General features: G+C 46.0%; 1 long non-coding RNA gene across 2 annotated transcripts in view; it reads right to left on the bottom strand.

The window, feature by feature from the left end:
• Positions 1-14,671, bottom strand: part of LOC123383571 — a 182,717-nt gene that overhangs the window by 118,890 nt on the left and 49,156 nt on the right. The window lies entirely within an intron of this gene.

Below are 14,671 nucleotides of genomic sequence, written 5' to 3'. Positions count from 1 at the left end.
AGGAATAGTCCTCAAAGAACAAAGATTAGGTGAAGCCCCCACTTGAAATATCTTCATTATCTGCCATGGGGACCCTCTGAGGTTTGACACAAGAGCAGAAGCCAGAAGAGAAATGTCTGGACCAGAGCGAATACCTTGAAAATCTTTCATTTTCCTCGACTGGCCATGGTGATATTGGTCTAACGTGCATACTATAAAAACACCCAAATGAAACCGTCAATATTCCATTTATGCTAATCTATTAGGCAATAAAGTATAAAGTTCTGAAAGGTTTCCTACAGGTGACATGTATTCAGTAAAATGAAGATTTAATAATGAGGACAGGCACCAAGGTGGCTCAATGGGCAAGTTTCCGAGTCCAATTTGGCTCGGGTCATGATCGCACGGTACTTGAGATCAAGTCCCAAGTCAGGCTCTACAATGACAGCTTGAAGCCCTGGTCAGGATTCTTCTTCTCGCTCTCTCCAAATAAATAAATAAATAGGAAACAACAAGTACATACGCAGAAAAAAATGTATACTCTTTCAGGAAATATTGGCCCAGAAGACACGGTGTCATCTTCAGAGTCCTTTGGCTTTGAGTGCAGCAGGTGTCTGTGTTTGTGTTCATGAGTGGTGTGACAGGTTGGGCATCCCTCCAGGACTATGGTCTTGTACTATGGGATGTCCCCACAGTGGACAGGCACAGTCCTGTCCCCTTCTGCATTCTCAAGGGCCACACATCATCCTTTACTCTGCGTCTCCAGAAGCTGAATGACTGGGCCGATTGCAATATTTTGACTCTCATCATTGTACAGAAAGGTACATGTGTACCGAAACTCTCCCTTTCTGTAGGTGTGTACACCTAGCACAACTTTGGGGACATACTTTATATGCATTTTTCGGGCGCTGCCTCCAGGTTCCAATATCTACAGACTCTTGATTCCGTTGGGGTCTTATGTGGAAAGCAGGGACCCCTGGGACTGAGTGGATCCCTGAACAATCAGGACGACAAGCCAGCACTGAGGCCATCAGGGTACCTAGGAGTGACCCATGGGGCAGGAAAGAAACCACACTCCCTCATTCTGACCTCCTGCACAGCATCCCTGCCCCATGCCCTGGAACACACCCATGCAGGCCCCATCCCATGACAAACCCCAACTGCCTGCGCACCTCCTGTTCCATAGCTCTGCTTCTCAGTAGAGCAGCCAGTCCCTGCTTTCAGGCCAGTGGAGGATACAGGCTGGGCCACTGCTGTCTGCTTGCTGGCTCTCCTCCCAGGCTGGGTCGCTTACTCTCAGGAAAGCACCTTAAGTGCAGGTCAGGTGAATGAGTTAAAGACCATGACCTGAATGTGTTCATCCTGACGACTGAGTGGCAACAGCAAGAACCACCTGGACCTCGGCAAGCCAGAGAGTCCTTTACACAGCACATCAGGAACTCAAGGAGACTGCAGGATGGAGACTCAGTCAGGCTTCTGATAGCGAGTCAAGCCCCTCCACCCTTCAGGCTCCTCCAGCAGTGACACCCGCCACCTGCCAGCCCCATCTTTGGGGAGCAGTGTCCCTGTCATGAGCAGCCACACAGCACCCTCTGGTGACCCACCACAAGGCACACAGGAATACTGCAGGGCTCCCTGATCTCCCAGCAAAGAAAGTGCCATTCCAACCGACACATCCTCAGACGATTCCAGGCAGATCAGACACAACTCTGTAAAATCCAATGTTTTTGAGGCGCCTCTCAGGAAGTCTATGACAAACGTAGGTCTCTTCCCAAATGCAGTATTCTGAGATGAATTCACTGAGTGGTGGAGTCAGGCACTGGGTTCCAGGACAGAAAAGAGAGACAAGGGGCTACCTCCCAAATGCACAGGGCGCATTGTGGGAATGTGTTGGGAAGCATATGTCAATGTCACAGCTCCCTGGTTCTGGTTTAAAGAAAACATATATCCAAACAAACCTTGTGTATGGACTTGTTGGATTATATCAACCAAAAAACATTTCAGAAAACTTGCATACTCTCACTCCATATATCTTCTTACCCTCATCTAAATTCGATCACATCATCCTATGTTCCCAGGTACTTTTTCACTTATTGGGAGTGCATGATATGCTCTAGAGAGACCGCAGAAACTCCACAAACTTACTGGTAGACCTAATAAATGAATTCAGTCATGTTAAGGTATCTATGTCTTTGTACATAACATCCTTCAATTCTATACATGAATAATAAAGTATCGGAGAGGGAAATTAAGAAAATAATTTAAAATCACTGCAAGAGAAGAAAAAACTTAACAGTAAATTTAGCCTACAAACACCTGGGTGGCACAGTCAGTGAAGCATCTGACTTTGGCTAAGGTCGTGTTCTCATGATGTTGTTTTGAGCCCTGTGTGGGGCTCTGTGCTGACAACTCAGAGTCTGGAGCCTACTTTAGATTCTGTGTCTCCTTTCTCTCAGTTCTTCCCCACTCATATGCGTTCTCTCTCTCTCTCTCTCTTTCTCTGTCTCTCTTTCTCTGTTTGTGTGTGTGTGTGTGTGTGGTATGTGTGTGTTTCCATGTATCTCTCTCTGTCAAGAAAAAAGATAGAAAACTTAAAAAAGAAAAGAATGACTTTAACCATGAAGGAGTGAGACCTCTTTCCTGAAAAGAAGAAATCACTGGAGAAAGAATTTGAAAAGACAGAAATAAGCAGAAAGACATTCTATGCTAGTGGATCCCAAGAATTAAGATTATCAAAATGTCCACACTACTTAAAGCCACCTACACATTCCCTAGGTGCAATCCCTATCAAAGCTTAAGCACGTTCCCAAAAATAGAATAATCCTTCAAGGTGGACAGAACCACAAAAGGCTCCGAATACCAAAGTCATTGTGAGAAGGAAAAAAACAGCTGGAAGCACCATGTTTTCTGATTTGAAACTAGATATCAAAGCTACAATAACCCAAGCAGTACACTATTGGGGTAAAAGCAGAGACAGAGGTCACTGGACCAGAACTGAAGGCCCAGGAAGAAACCCACACATATGTAACCAATTATTTCACAACAAAAGAACCAAGAATATAACCTGAGGCAAAGGCAGTCTCCTCAACAGGTGGTGCCCAGAAACACTGGGCACAGAAAAACAACAGGCGCGGAAAAACAACTTGACACCTATTTAACCCCACACACAAAAATGAAGTTAAAATGTATTACAGACTTGAGACCTGAAACCGGAAAGTCCTGGATAAGACCTTGGGCAGGAGGTGTGGGAAATCGCACAACGATGTCCTGAGTTGGGAGATTATAGGGAACGCTTTGCAGAGCAGATCACTCACTGCTCTCTGGCCTTCCTGCAAACAGCCAGCAGCAGCTCACTTACCTAGTTGGTGTGTATCTGGGGGGCAGGCGAGACTTGGCCGATCTAGTGAATGTGTATCTAGGGGTTGGGTTCTGCATGGGCTCACCAAGTTCTTGGATCGTGTTGTCGCATGGAATATTTTATCCTGTCTAGATATGGTTTGCAGAATATCTTCAATACGTTCTTTCTAGCATGTGGCCCGCTGACGTGTTGTACATCGTTTGTAGGCTTAATGAATGTGGGAGCCTGAGAGGAGCTCGTGGAGACGTCCCTTAAACTCCCTCACACCTCTCTTGACTTGCGTGGAGTCTGAAGCAACCCTTTCTGCTGTCCTTGGCTTTGCTGGACAAAGCCAAATGCCAAACCCACGACAATGTTTGGATCTCAGTCTTGACTTGAGTTTAGGGATTTGACACCAGAAGCCAAAGCTACAAAGGAAAACTAAACAAGTGGGACTACATGAAACTAAAAAAACAAGTTCTGCACAGCAACAATATCTTCCACAGAATGGGAAGGCAACATAGTGAATGGGAGAAAATACTTGCAAACTACATACATGGTCAAGGGTTAAAACACAAAAGATATCAAGATCTCCTACAGCACAACAATGCAAAAGCAAAGAGCAATGACGGACCTGGCAGAGTCCTGAAGGGGCATTCTTCCAATGAAGACATACAGGTGGCCACCACATACATGAAGAGAAGTTCCATGTCACTCCACATTAGGGAAATGAAAGTCCAAAGCCAAAGAGATATCACCTGAAACCTGTCTGAACGGTCTTATCAAAAAGACAAGAAAACACAAGCGTCGGGTACAATGTGGAAGAAAGCGAATCATTGGGCCCTGTTGGTGGCATTGGAACTTGGTTCAGAGGCAGTCGCAAACAATGTAAAGTTTCCTCACACAATTCAGAGGAGAACATCCATATCATCCAGCAACTTCCCTCAATTACCCCCCTAGGTACTACTCAGAACACATGAAATCACTAACTCCCAAAAATGACTTCACACCTGTTATCATGCCACAGTGTTTTATAATAGCCTGGAGGGCATTATGCCAAGTGAAAGAACTCACACAGAGAAAAACACATATAAATGCTCGCACATATATGGGAAATCTGAAACAAAAACTAAGAAAACAAAAAACAAAAATCCTCAAAACAGAATGAAACAAGCCCATCAATACATAAAGATGATTGCAAAGGTGGGGGGGCAGGAAGGAGGGAAATAGGGTAAAGGTCAAAAGACATCACCGAATAAAAAAAGACCATGTCAACAGGGAAAGGGAGAGTAAAGGTGACTCAATATCTCAAATTCTAGTTTCCTCTTTTTCAGACCTTAGTTCAGTCCATTCCATTCACTAGACCTACTAGAATAATCAGGACTTGACAGTTTTGGCATGATGAGTTCTTTACTTAGGATTTCGTATCCAGAAGTACACAGTGCTTAGATTACTAGGTAACTTAGATTTTCCATTATTTTTATGGTTTCTTGAAGTACCATGATGTCACAAAAAACTCCTTAGATCTAAGTGGATACTTTCATTACTCTAAACGTATGTACATACCACTAAAATAGTACAATAAAGGTAAGGTGCATTGTCCATCGCACAACAGTGATTGTTTTACTCCTTGTTGTAGTGAGCTTTGGTGACGAAAAGGTTTGGGGTATCGAGCTCCTTATCAAATTCCATGCCATGGATTATGCAGAATATAGTAATCATAGTAATCAATAAAATAATGATCTTCAAGATAATCATAATCTTCTGAATTACTGACAGAGACAACACACCCCCGGGGACAAAACAGACGGTTAGGAGCCTGAGATGCTCCAAGTGGCCTACACCACACCATCTTCCTGAAAACATAAAGCACCAGTCAGCTCGACATGGAAGTGTGGGAAAGCCTCGGCTCTTAGGCCTTTGCTTTCAGTGAGGTCAAGATGCTGCCTTCAGGATGTTTTCAGCCTTTGAGACAGGATTGGAACTCTCTAGTGAACTGAGATATTCCCATGCAACAAAACGCATTCCTTGCAAAGAACTGGGTCCCTGACGCGGTCCGGACTCCACACGGGCCACAGCACCACACTCACGCACACACACTCCCCCCCCACCCCCCAACAACCGGGGAGAGGTACAACCCATGCAATGAAAGACCGTTTGCTCAAGACCTCATTTCCAAAGGAGGCTGAGAGAGGAGCACTGCCTGCTCCAGTACACACGCACTGGTTTCTAGGGACCCGGTGGGCTCCGAGTCACTGCTCCCTCGTGCTGCCTGGGGAGTCCCGGAGGAGATGTGATTGCCAAGGACTGAAACTCTTGAAACACGGAACGAATGCAAGACAGGAGGCGCTCCACGGACACGGGAAGCACCACGCCCCACGGATAGGAACAACAAAACCCACAAGTCTGCCTTGGACAAGGAGCTTTTCCATCCACCTTCCTCGCCAGAGTGCGAAGAAGACGTTCCCACCCAACATGTCCCAAAGAGATGACTTTGGACGCCATCCACAACACCCAGTTCTCTTCAGCACACATCTCCAAGGAGGAAAGAGTCTGCACCACCCTCTAAAACACAGAAGCGCCACTTATTCCTGCCTCCCTGGCTCCGAGTTCATTGATGGAATGCACGTTGCCTTCAGAAAGGAAGAGCTCAACAGGGAGTTGCACTTGCCCTAATCCAGACTCCTACCCCCTAGTCCCATTGACTCCCACGATGATAGAGGACCCCCTTTCGCCACAAGCGGGGTGAGATCTCCCCCTCCCCATCAGAGGGTGCAACTCTGCCACCAGGGGCGGGGCGCGGGGGGCTGGGCAGGGCAGGAGAGCAGGTGTGGAGGGGGGAGGCAGGAGGCCTGTGTTCACCTGCTGCTTCCACTCTCAATCCCTTCAACACCGTCCCCTGCTGGCCTCCAGCAACTCAGGCCCACCACCCCGACTCTCCCTGGAATGTTTCTCTGGAATCTCAGGTCCCTTGTACTTCATTTTCCCAGGCAGGAATGATTCCTCCTGCTCATGGCTGTGACTTCCCTGGCCCTGCCTTGACACTTTCCCACAACCGCAGGTCCACGCTTTCCTTCCTTCCTTCGTTAGTTCGTTCCTTCGTTCGTTCCCACCTCCACCCGCCAACCACCAACCCAGTCAGACCTCCATGGGCACTCAGGGGCCCCCCCCTCTCGACCTGAGCCACTCCCCACCGCCTGGGCCTAATCCCCTACTCGATCTGGGGCCCTCCTCCTCCAGGGAACCGGGGTCCAACCCAGAAAGCCCACTCCTGAGGCCTCCAGACCGCAGCCGCAAAGGAGCCCAAGAAGAAGCCCAGAGCACCAGGGAGGGGGGGGTGCTCATGGCAGGGGGAGACAGAGAGGGGCTGGGGGGAAGGCCACGTGCGACCTTGTCGCTAGGGTCCCTACCTTGGCAGCACCGCGACTGAGGCAGGTCCTGGAGGGAGGCTGTGGGTCTCAGCTGCTCCACCTTTAGGCTTCTCCCAGATGGTCTTTCGGGGGCGCCGGGGGGCATCGCATCGCGCTCTGCCCCAGCCAGTGCTGGCACTCCACCAGCGCGGCCAAAGACTGAGGCACCCGGGAAGCGCGTCCCGCTCCCAGGCCTCTGGCTCCAAAAGCAGCAGGAGCAGCAGGGCCGCCACCCTCCGAGGCTGGAGGCTCCTGGCTCCCAGTCTTCTCCACGCGGGGCCCCACCTGCGCTCCCGCCAGCGCTCCCGCGAGCACTACTGCTACCCCTACCGCCAATGCCATGGCTACCGGGTCGCAGGAGCCAGGCAGCAGCATGTCCCCGGTCGGGGGCTGAGGTGGGCGTCAGTCCTTGGCTGGCCCAGACACTTGGGGGCTTGGGGCGGCAGGCGGGCTGGGAGCCAGGACTCACAGCACCGCTGCAGCCTCAGCTGTGTCCCTCACCGGGCTCCGCCCCTGGCCTTCTAGCCTGCTGGCACCCGTGCCCGGGCTCCTGCGCATGTGCTTGGGTCTGGGATACAAGCCCCCGCCTCGGCCCTCCCCCACAGGGGACACTGATCAGGGCGCCAGGGTCTGCAACACCACATTTAGCAGGAAGCTGAAACAAGCAACGTGGGGGAGCGGGAACATGTTTTTCTGTGATATGTTTCAGGAAACACCGCCTGAGGGATCCAGAGGCCCTGATGGTTCCAGGCCAATTTCAACAATTTGTTGAACAACAATTAAATTAAATTGTTGTTCAACAATTAAATCATTTTAAGAGCAAAAGTAATCAACAGTAGTATAATTCATTTGTATGACTACCTTAAAATGCACCTTAGATGTTCCACACACCCCTGCATCCAGGAAGGAAAAGGGCACAATGTTGATGGTAAGGGATGAGAGAGACTGGTTTCAGTGTGAGTAAGTGGACTTGGGCGCACTTCAAGGTACTCCACCCTGGGACTTCTTTCCCAAGAGGGAGGTGAACACAGGTGTTGTTTTGTCCAGAACTGAGCGAAAGAGATGATCAGGAAGTGCGGCTGTGAATAAGGGATTCAAATGTGGGACAGGTTTGTGGGGACAGAGGAATTCAAAGTGTGGGCTTATAGGCAGGCTCCGTTCACACATGGGAACAGGTATAACACAAGCAATTCTCCAGTTTTCATGTTTGTGGGCCTCGTTGTGAGATTCCCAGGGAAGGTATACTTTAACAGCGATCAAGGTCAAAATAACCCTGCAAAACCTCAAAGCATGGGCTCTATTACTCCCGCGAGGACATACTGTACATCTGATAGGTTTTAAAAATGACAAAAAAGGTTCATTCCAATCATAAAAATAAGAAAAAGAAAAAAATTCCCTGTTTCCATATGATTAAATTCATATAGCCTTCCATATACTAAAATCTTCAGATTAAGTCTGTAACTTTCTGCAATGTCTTTCTTCATGAGTATTCCTTACCCTTTACACATACGTATGCATATTTATATACCCTTACACCAGGTGATCCTTCAGTGGAGCACAGGTTTTTTGAGAAAATTGTGTATCCCGAGCAGCTCTTCTAACTGGAGCTCAGATAAAACCCATTTTCTTTTCATTGTTTTCCCCGATTTGTTCATTTAGTGTCGACATTTCTTGGCATAGTGGGCAGGATATCACAGACACTTGCCTGAGAACACCTGGAGGTCTTTGGGAACTCAGTGCTTGATACCAGCACAGGCTCTTTGTGCCCCTCTGACTTCTCACCATCTGAAAGTGTATCCATGAGTTCTGCTGACATCTGGAACTCCCCAGTTTCCGTTGGTGGGCTTGACTTTTATTCCAGGTGTTAAGTGTTACTGTTAATGTTCTCTAGGTGGGAATACCATAGAGGTGTTGGCCTGGATGGGTTGGTTGTTTGAATTTGACTTCATAGTGATTGCAATTTTCTGGCTAGAATTATGAGAGACTAAGGCATTCCTCTCCAATAAAAGAGGAGGACTTGTTCCTTCCCGCTGAATGTCACCTTTTGCTGGCTGAAAGCCTAGTGCAAATGTCTGAGGATATTCCTTGAGGTGTGTATCAGTCCTAGAGGAACTTCCTATTCCATAATGTAATTAGTGATTGGCTCATCCAGAGATGCACACGTCCGGATCGATCTTCCAGTGCTCTGAGCCCCCTCGACGGTTTGAGCCCTCTCTGGGAGAACCTGACACCCATGAGAGTCTATTGTGGCCATTTGTAAGAGACACTCACAGGCAGCACCCTCCCAACCCACTATACTTACCATTTTTGATTTTGCTCAAGCTTTATTCTAAAACTGAAACTAAATGAATGGGGAATTGTGCTTTCAAAGCCAACCGGCTTCTGGAAAAGCAACCACCCCCCACAGGAATTCCACAGGACATAGATACAATGTATATGGAACCTCTCTTTGGAAGTACTTACTTAACTGGGAAAACTAACCAAGAATAACTTGGGTCACAGATGACTCAGACGTGCTCCTGTTGACATGTCGAAATGAGTTTTCTTCTACACAGAGTTAAGAGAAACCCAGCTCTAACACTAAGCAACCAGAGACTAGGAAGCCATGTAGTCCTGTCAGTGAAACCCCTGACTTCTTGAGAGGAGCCGATGCTCACAGAAGCAGACTGGGCTTCACTTGCTGTGCTGGTGGCTGCAGCATTTGGCATCTTTGGACAAAACTGGTCGTATTCTAGTCGGAAACTGGAAAATAGCTAATTCATACGTCCCTAAATTGACATGCTATCTTGCCATTTGATTTGCTTTAATAACGGGGAGATCATTGGAAGTTGGATCTTTAATGTTCACTCCACAAATATCAGTGAAACAAAGGCTAGATTTTGTTTGCGTCTGGATTGTGTGTATGTGCCCATATGTGTTACAAGTGTGACCGATATTTTTTCTACCTCTGGATAGTATTCCAAAAAATAATTTATAGATGAGCTCTACTTAATTGGCTTAAAATCAAGCACTTGTGGAGGAAGACTGCTTTCTAAAACGCAGAAAAATAAAAACTAAACAAAGTGTTTTTCAAGTTCACCCGATCTGGGATGAAATCACCTACATTCAGGCTTTGTTGTGACTCCATCATAAAGATACCTGGTGGGGAGGATCCCAATTTATGGTCCAGAAAGATAAGGACGGGTGAAAATCTACGACACCGGACACCCTTGCCAATCGTCAGAATAATGAGAAAAAGAAGAAGGAAGGCAGGCTGACACTGGAAACACTCCATCCATCTCCTCAAGCACGAGCACCAGCTGTCCAACCCATTTCCTGCTCCTCTGCCTCCACCAGAGGGCTCAAAACCAAGTAGAGAAAACGACATGTGTTGCAGGAGGAAGAGACAGGAGTCGGTGACAGCGGAATGCAAGTCCAAACTTTGAACCTGCTTCTGGCCTTGCTGGTGGCATCCCTACCAGCACACCTCTGCCCCTGCCTTCCCCTCTTCTAGTTCCTGCACGACCGGCAAGGCTTCCACTGTCACAGTGGACTCCATCCTCCGCATTTCTGCCACTATCAGATCTTGCTTCTCCTCCCCTCACTGTTGAGGAGCAAAAGTACCCCAGGCTGTTGGGTCGCAGCCTTATGAGCTTCAGAGTGGAGCATCTACCAAAGCAACATGAAAAGGCTCCAGGCCTGCTTTGGGGTTAAATTGCCCACTTGGGATTTCCCCATGGGAGCCCCAGGTAAAATTGCCAGTGTGGAACAAAGTGATTAACTTTCAGGGGGTGCAGGTGCCACATATTCCATACGAAACATTGTTCTTTCAAGGAAGAGAGATACGTCTTCCTGAGTTATCAGTGTCAAACGTGATATAGATAATCCACTTTTATTCTACCTGAATTTATTAGTTAAATTCATGTTGTAATTATTGCTCTCTGTCAGCAAGGATTCCTGAAAGTGCTGACTGATTTTGCCTATTTTATTAAGTATTCGCTGGTTTCATAATGTTTTGTAAATTGAGTTAAAGTCACTACATGTCTAAGTCTTTTCCAAAGAAGCTAAAACGCTAAACCATTCATTGCTAAACAGAGGTTTATCATTTGTTGGCTTCTTATTATAGAGATGTAAAGGTAAATATGGGTGTATTGGAAACATGTTTCATTCATTATGAAAGAGTTGTACTATGAAAGAACAGGTTCTAAAAATTACAAAATATTCATGAATTTGCTAACCTAAAGAATTCTCCTGTGGTAATTCACAACTGGTTACTACTTAGTTTTCATCAGATAAATGGAATCGAAACTACTGAATATTGTAAGGAACAATCTTTTCTTTTTTCTTTTTGTTTATTTAGTTTTGAGAGAGAGAGCGAGCAAGCAGGAGTGGGGAAGAGAGAGAGAGAGAGAGAGAATCCCAAGCAGGCTCTGTACTGTCAGTGCAGAGCCTGACCTGGGGCCTGAACTCACAAATCATGAGGTCATGACCTGAGCCAAAACCAAGCGTTGGATGCTTATTGAACTGAGGCACCAGGGCACCCTGAAGGAAATAATCTTGTATGTAAGAAATTAGGAGACATGCATAAAAGGAATGAGAAGTGAGAATACATTTTTCTGGAAAGAAAAGAATGTAATTTTGCCAGGAAACAAGACAGATTATTTGGAAAGGGAAAAACTTAGGACCAAATCTCAATGAAAGAGAAAGTTGTAGAAGCATGTGAAGGCAAATTTTCCAAAAAAATTACGTATGGACAGGACTGGCCGACCTGACTTCAAGCTATATTACACAGCTGTAGGTCATCAAGACAGTATGGTCCTGGCATAAAAACAGGCACAAAGATCAGTGGAACAGAATACAAAACCCAGAAATGGATCCACAACTCTATGGTCTTCTAAACTTCAACAAAGCAGGGAAGAATGGCCAATGGGAAAAGGACCGTCCCTTCAACAAATGGTGTTGGGAAAACTGGACAGCAACATGCAGAAGAAGGAAACTGGACTACTTCCTTACAGCGTACACAAAAAGAAATCCAGACTGGATGCAAGACCTAAATGTGAGACAGGAAACCATCAAAATCCTAGAGGAGAACACGGGCAGCAAAATCTTTGACTTTGGCCATAGCAACTTCTTACCACACACATCACCATAAGCAAGGGAAACAAAACCAAAGATGAACTATTGGGAATTCCTCGAGATAAAACATAAAACACCACCACCACCACCAACAACAACAATAACAGACAAAAACAAAACAAAAACTTCTTTTCAGTGAAGGAAACCATCAACAAAAGTAAAAGACAGCCTATGGAATGGGAGAAGACATTTGCAAATGACATATCCAATAAAGGTTATTATCCAGAATACATAGAGAAGTTACATAACTCGATGGCCCTAAAACAAAGAATCCAGTTAACAAATGGGTAGAAGAGGCATGCTGGGTAGCACAGTTCTGTGTCCAACTCTTGATTTCAGCTCAGGGCATGATCTCATGGCTTATGGGATTGAGCCCCTCATCTGGTTCTGTGCCAACATCATGGAGCTTGCTTAGGATTCTCTCTCTCCCTCGTTCTCTGTCTCTCCTGTATGTGTGTGCGTGTGCACGCGCGCACACACACACACACCCACACACTCTCTGTATCTCTGTCTCACAATAAATTAATAAATCTTTTACAAATGAAATATGAAGAAGATATGAATAGACATTTTTGCAAAGAAGACAGCCAGATGGCTAAAAGACACATGAAATGATGCTCAACATCCCTCAACATCAGGGAAATACCAATCAAAACCCTGATGAGTTCCCACCTCACCCTTGTCAGAATGGTTAACATTAACAACCCAAGACACAATAGGTGTTGGTGAGGATTCAGGGAAAGGGGAAGCGTCTTGTATTGATGGTGGGAATGCAATCTGGTGCAACCACTCTGGAAAACTGTATGGAGGTGCCTGAAAAAGTTGAAAATAGAACGACCCTATGATCCAGCAATTACACTCCTAGTTAGTTACCCAAGCAAGCAGCAGAGGCCCAGCCTGCATCCTCCCCTGTCCTGAAAGCAGAGAATGGCTGCTCTACTTAGAAGCGGAGCTATGGAACAGGAGGTGCACAAGGGTCTGGGGTGTGTCACGGGATGGGGCCTGGATGAGTGTGTTCCAGGACATGGGGCAGGGGTGCTGTGCAGGAGGTCAGAATGAGTGGGAGTGTGGGCTCTTCCCTGCCCCCTGGGTCACTCCCAGGTACCCTGATGACCTCAGTTCTGGCTTGTCCTCTGAATTCCTCAGGTATCCACTCAGTCTCAGGGGTTGCTCCCTTCCCAAAGAAGGCCCTAACGTCATAAACAGTCTGTAGATATTGGAAACTGCAGGCTACACCTGAAAAATATGTACAAATTATGTCCCCAAAATTGTGCTAGGTGTGCCATTCTAAAGAAATAGAGATTAATGGTACACATGTACCCTTCAGTACAAGTATGAGAGTCAAAATATTGGAATTGGCCCAATTATTCAACTTGTAGAGACACAGAGTGAATGATGATGTGTGGCCCCTGAGGATGCAGAAGGGGACAGAACTTGAGCCTGTCCATTATGGGGACATCAGGTACTAAACAGCATACTCATGAAACCCTTCCTGCCCAACCTGTCACACAACTGATACACACACACACACACACACACACACACACACACGCACACACACACACAAACACACACAATTGCTGCACTCAAAGCGAAAGGACTGGAAGGAGGGACCCCATGTCTAATGGCAAATATTTCTTGACAGGGGTATATCATTTTCTTCATATGTATATGTATTTATTTATTTTTTTCTAATTCTTAATTTTCAGAGAGAGAGAGAGAGAGAAAATCCAGAGGGCTTCGTGCTGTCATTGTAGAGCCTGACTTGGGGCTTGATCCCATGAACCATGAGATCATGACCTGAGACAAAATCAAGTCAAAACACTCAACCGATTGTGCCACCTTGGCGCCTGTCCTTATTATTCAGATTTTTATTTCATTTAACAAACAACACCCGTATAAAACCTGTATCAGTAGTAAATGAGAAGATTTCTTATTTGAATTTGATGTTTGTTTAATATGCACCTTAGACTAATTTATTTTTAAAAAAATTTTTTTATTAACGTTCTTATTTATTTTTGGGACAGAGAGAGACAGAGCATGAACGAGGGAGGGTCAGAGAGAGGGAGACACAGAATCTGAAACAGGCTCCAGGCTCTGAGCGGTCAGCACAGAGCCCGATGCGGGGCTCGAACCCATGGACTGCGAGATCATGACCTGAGCTGAAGTCGGCCGTTCAACTGACTGAGCCACCCAGTCTGCTCCAGACATTTCTCTTGTGGCTTTTAGCTCTTGAGTCAAACTTCTAAATGGGATCCCTATCCCAGATAATGAAGATATTTCAAGTAGGGGGCTTCACATAATCTTTGTTCTTTGGGGAATATTCCTCTGTCCTAAAAATATTAGTTTGATTGAACATTTAACCAATTATTAATCACTCTCATGTTATGTAGCCAGACACAATAAGCCATGGTGTGTGATTGCACACACCTGAAAACCCCAGAGGAGCTAAAGCAGCAGAAACCGAGGTCAGTGGTTGCAGAGACCGGGGTGAGGGTTGAGCCATGGCTGACGGGTAGTATACATGTGTCTGTGATGGAAATATTCTAGGAGAACATAGTGGTCATGGTTGTATAATTCTGTGAATATACGTAATGGCCCTTCAACGTGTACATTCAAAGAATCAGAGTAAAATTATTTTGAAGTTAATTTATGTTTACCTTATTAAAAATACATAAGGACGGTAAATACATAAGGACAGTAAATATCTCTATACAAACCACAAAAATTTACAAAACAAAGACTGTAACAAGAGACAAAGAAGGACACTATATAATCATAAAGGGTACAGTCCAACAAGATGTGATTGCAAATAATTTGGCACCCAACA

Source organism: Felis catus (genome assembly GCF_018350175.1).
Source record: "Felis catus isolate Fca126 chromosome A2 unlocalized genomic scaffold, F.catus_Fca126_mat1.0 chrA2_random_Un_scaffold_54, whole genome shotgun sequence".
Taxonomy (NCBI): Eukaryota; Metazoa; Chordata; class Mammalia; order Carnivora; family Felidae; genus Felis; species Felis catus.
Note: the sequence above shows the minus strand (reverse complement) of the source record. Positions and strands in the feature narration are given on the sequence as shown.